The sequence below is a fragment of the Cotesia glomerata genome, linkage group LG9 (assembly GCF_020080835.1).
Source record: "Cotesia glomerata isolate CgM1 linkage group LG9, MPM_Cglom_v2.3, whole genome shotgun sequence".
Classification (NCBI taxonomy): Eukaryota; Metazoa; Arthropoda; class Insecta; order Hymenoptera; family Braconidae; genus Cotesia; species Cotesia glomerata.
This window is the reverse complement of record NC_058166.1, coordinates 10,866,903-10,872,494: the sequence shown is the minus strand read 5'-3', so window position 1 is coordinate 10,872,494 and position 5,592 is coordinate 10,866,903.

The window sequence follows — 5,592 nt, the reverse complement described above, 5'->3', positions numbered from 1 at the left end:
TTGAACATAGAAGCTCAATGAGCACTGTTATTATAAAAATCTTCAATAGTAATAAAAACTAAAAGAAAAATATATTCATTAGCGTTTATCGATGCCTTTTAATAAAAACAAACATTAAAAATTTTTCATTATCTTTTTACCATTCTACCGTTTACCACTCTCCCGGGAATGGTATCAGAGTACGCGCAATTATTAATGAATCGCAGCTTTGCAATTGGCATAATGAGCACCACTCGATTTCTGCTACTCATGGGCTTGCTATTATCTGCTATGAGCTGAGATAGTATGCATTGATGTGCAAACAATGATACACTCAACCGCAAATTTAATGCGGAAAACCGTTTACTTATACGTTATACTCGAGTTTATTAGACAATTACAAAAGCATTGGCTTTCTATTTTGTTACAATTTGTACAGAAATCAGATTTGATGTGTTATTTAATTTAAACTTCAATGTGAATTGTTGTTTAATAAAATAATTTTATACATTTTTTTTTCTTACTTTAACGTTATAATAATTTCGTTGAATCAAAAAATGAACTCTATTTTATGAAACTTAATAATGATATTTCAATCTTTATTTGTTTTTTCGTCATTCTTTTAGTAAAGGCATAATTAATAACTTTGATTTTTCTGTTCCAGGCAGACATGTGTAATTTTTTGCTAAAGATACACTTTTGTAACAAATGAATATGAGCAGTAGCATGCGTTTTTTTTTAAATCTAAATAATGATGGCACTAATGTATTATTATAAAAACAAAGTGGGTTTTTCTGTGATATAAAATTTTAAAAAGAGAGAAATTTATTGATCGTAGAGCACTCTCTAATTATTCCCATTATGCAAAAAACTTTATTACTCCACACTGTTATGTTTCAAATCATGCGCGTTTACGATGAGCCATCTATGTACGGCATTTCCGTTTCTGCCAAAATGAGCTGAAGGAAAGTTGCAAGATTAGACATTGTTTCTGCGTTTTATTCTTAACTGCTCATTTTTCATTCAATTATATCGTAAAAAATTAGAAAAATGGTGGACCCTAAAGGCCATCCCTGCAACTTCCTGCTAATTCCATATCTAAGCGCTTCAAATTGCACTTATGACGTTTTTGAGCTCGAAAATATAATTTATGTGTTATTCTAAGCTCTCTGAGCTCAAAGAGTTAGCTGTTCTAAGCTTTTGAGCTCTTTGAGCTCAAAAGTCTGATAGGCGTTTAATAAAACACTATTATTTAAATATTCAAACGGGAATTACTTTTGAATGAATTAACCGATTTTCACGCGATTGGCAGCATTCGACGCAGTTTTTTAAATCTTATGATATACTTTTGAACGCAAATTGATCAAACCAGAAATTCCAGTGTAATTCGAAAAAATCACTTTTTTTCGATTTTTTTCGTCAACGATAACTCACGAACAAATCGACCGATTTTGACCAGCTCAACCAGATCTCGACGTTTGAAGGTCACAGGAAGCTTCCCTGACTATCCCCGCGAGGTTGTCAAGGTGTCTGTATGTGTGTGTGTGTGTGTGTGTGTGTGTGTGTGAACCGCTTATAACTTTTGAACGGCTTGACCGATTTCATCGCGGTTGGTGCCATTCGAAAGGGCTTCACCAAACTTAGATTTTGAAAACTATTTGGACCAATTCAGATCAATAGATTTTGAGAAATCTTCAAAAAACTGAAAAAAAAAATTTTTTCAAATGTGTTTTTTTTTTGAATAACTTTTAAACGGCTTGATGGTTCAATTCCGAAAACTAATCAGCTCTTGACCTCAAAAAACTACGTCGATCGCCATCAGTCCGGTCGAAATCGGTTGATTCGTTCGAGAGATATCGTGAACGAAAGAAAACCAAAAAAAGTGTTTTTTCGGAATAACTCCGAAATTTCTAGCGCAATCAATTTAAAATCTAAGATTCTTTGTGAGGCTTAAAAAACTGCGTCGAATTCTGCCAACCGCGTGAAAATCGGTTCATTAATTCAAAAGTTATTGCGGTTTAAAAATTCAAAAAGTAGTGTCATCAAATCCTTATCAGACTTTTGAGCTCAAAGAGCTCAAAAGCATAGGAAAGCAATCTCTTTGAGCTTGGAGAGTTCAAAATAACCTATTGTATTTTTGAGCTCGAAGAGCTCAAAAACGTCATTGGTGCAATTTTAAGCGCCTAAGTATGGAATAAGCGGGAAGTTGCAGGGATGGCCTTCAGGGTCAACCGTTTTCCTAATTTTTTTAATATTGAGAGCTGATTGGTTTTTGGAGCTGATAGGGGAAGCCGTTTAAAAATTATTCCAACAAAACCACATTTGAAAAATTTTTTTTTTGTAGTTTTTTTTAGATTTCTCAAAATCTACTGGTTCGAATCGGTCTAAATTGTATTTAAAATCTAAGTTTGGTTAAGCCCTTTCGAACGGCGCCAACCTCGTTTAAATCGGTTGATCTGTTCAAAAGTTATGAAAGGTTTACACACACACACACACACACACACACACACACACACACACACACACACACACACACACACACACACACACACATACAGACATAGTGACACCCTCGCGGGAATAGTTAGTGAAGCTTCCTAGGACCTCAAAACGTTGAGATCTGATGAAAACTTGATTTTCAAAAAACTGGGTAAAACTAATAACTTCCCGATTTTTAAAAATTTTCAATTTTCTTAGCGGGAAGTTAAAAAAGGCTAATTTTTGAGTTTTCTTTTAATCTCAGCTATTTTCTTATTTATCAATAAATATTAATCTCCGTAGTTTATGCAATAGCGATTTCTATATTGAAGATAAATGATTTTGGTAACTCAATCATTTTAACTCAATAGATTGAATCAGTATTCATAATTTACTTGTAAAAATCAAAATTTCAAACCAGAAAAATTACACTAAATAAATTTTTTAAGATTAGATAATTAATTGTGATTGAATTATCAGTTTGATGGTAAACAATTTATGAAAGTTTCACGTACTAACCAGAGTATAATAATAATTGCTACTATACAGAACTACTCGAGAACAACATTACTTCGCAAAAATTGACAATAAAAAATTTTTTCAATTCTTACAATGACTATAAATTATAAATCTAAATATAAAATATATGATGCCCTATAAAGTTATTTCATCTTAGTATCAAAAGATTGATGTCAAGGATTGACTAAAACAAAATCCCATAAACCACACCTGACAATCTCCAGCACGGGAACAAAAGATACAGATAAATTTGTACTGAAAAGAAAAGAGGAGGCGAAAAGTTTGCCGAGGATAAGAGTTCACTGAGTTAAGGTCCTACGTCCCTTCTTGTTTCATTTGATTCGACCCTACGCCCTTCCCCTACAACATTATCCCAGCTCTGTTTGTGTATAAAGATGAATATATATACTTATACAAAGACCGTACGCGGTGGGTGTTTAAGAATCGTAGCTTGGATTCGGGTGTTTCCGAAAATCCAGGACAACGCCATTGGTGGTATAACCAACAGATTGGAGGCTTCTTACTTCACTCGCCTTAATGCTTAGCTGACAAGCCAAACAAATTTATAGCTCTCTTATCCGAAAGATACACGAGATTATCCCCGCCATTTCATTTTCTGTTCTCCTTCTCGTGGTAGAGGAAAACTTATCCAGTTGTCTCTGTTGAAGATGTCACTGGGGACTTAAAGTCTCAGACCTCCGACTTTACCTTTTTCTCCTCTCGTCTCTTTGGGCTCTCTAGTACCTCGGAAAATCGTAAAAATATTATGTAACTCGCAGCAGATTGGGTTCTGGATTTCTCTGTATATCAACAAATGTTGATAAGAGCTGGAGGTTGAAGGACCTACGAAGATATCTATAAAAATTTAATACCACGCGAAAAATAGCTTTATAAAATAGATTTATCACTTTAGATATCATCAGAATTTTGAGGAATAAAAGTTTTATTTTTTTTCAGTAATAGATTTATTAATCAAACTTGTATGATATAGTGTGAAGTATTTCGGGAGAAAACCTGGAAAAATAGCGCAGTACAAGGCGTAAAAGTGAGCAAACCAAAAGGACAAGGGACAATTTATTCTAATTCGGTTGAAGGCTACAGCATGTCCAACAGCTAGGGTGAGCCGTTTCTGTCAGGAACGTCAAGGACCAGCTCAACCTTTCCTATTCTCCACGTTCCCTTTTTTTGCTCTATTCCTGTAACCGTTACTATCTCGCTGCCACTTTTATCACTGTATTATCGCCGCCATCGCACTTTCTAGAATTTTTTACAGAATACAAGTTTACTTTGTCTATTTCAGAACTATTTCTTTGAAATTCAAGCCCTAAGATGATCAGATTCAAGCCTCAATCATTGAACTGTTTTTAATGACATGAAGTAAATTCCTTAAGAATCACTGGGCTTATAAACACAATAACTTTAAATCAATCCTCTCTTCTAACCCAATTTTGCTTTTAATCCTTTCATGTGTTCAACGCGAAGAACTTTTTTGGAAATTTTAGCTCAGTATTGTTTTGTTTAATTATAATTAATATATTTCGACTGGGAGTTACAACCAACTTTCTACCTCTCGATCAACCATACTATTTATTTTTATAAATATAACTTTATTTGATGCGTGAATACAGCTGAAATTGTACTTGAGCTATTGCACTTTCGACTATTGTTCGAAATCACCAGAAGGTAGTGTAATAGTCAACTTCTACCAGAGTGTATAGATTCTCTTGAGTAACGGCGGACTATTCAAAACTAAACTTTAGAAAATATTTATTGCTCGACTCATTATGCAAAGTATCATAGAGTACTTTACGATCGAAAAATATTTTATAAATACTACTTGTTATGTACTTAGATACTTATAAGTTCATATTACCTTCATAAATTTAATTTATATTGTCGACATTTTATTTTAATTCGTTAATATTCATACAAACTTTTCTAAACTTTTTCTGCTGCTAAGTCAAATTTATCATTTTATTTTTAACTTCCCGATAAGAAAATTGAAAATTTTCGAAAATCGGGAAGTTATTGGTTTTACCCCGTTTTTCGAAAATCGAGTTTTCATCAGATCTCGACGTTTTGAGGTTCTAGGAAGCTTTCCTGACTATTCCCGCGAGGGTGTCACTATGTCTGTATGTATGTATGTATGTATGTATGCCTGTGTGTGTGTGTGTGTTTTTTTTAAGGGGGAATCCTTTTTACGGATTCTAGGCATAGTTGTTTGGCCTGGATATGTGGCGACTCGACGCAGTGTCATACTAAAACTCGACGCTAGCGCCCCTACCCACTAAACCCTAAACCCCTTTTCCTCTTTCCCCTAATCCCTCATGGAAACCGCCGTTGGGCATTACTTCGTGAGGGGAGGATCTAGCTACTGCTCTTTCTTCTGGTAGCTAAGGTGTTATTTTACCTTTCTTCTAGTTGTTGTCATTTGCTCTTCTTCTTTCGATGGAACGCAAGTCTATAAGGACTTCTGTTGCAAATGTGTTGATGGCGTTCCAGAAGGCTCTTGATGACAACATTGCTTCTACTATTGTCTCTGGTTGGATTTTCTTCTTTAGGATCATCTCCAGCTCATCTCGCTGTGGGTAAAATCGACGGCACTCAAAGAAAACG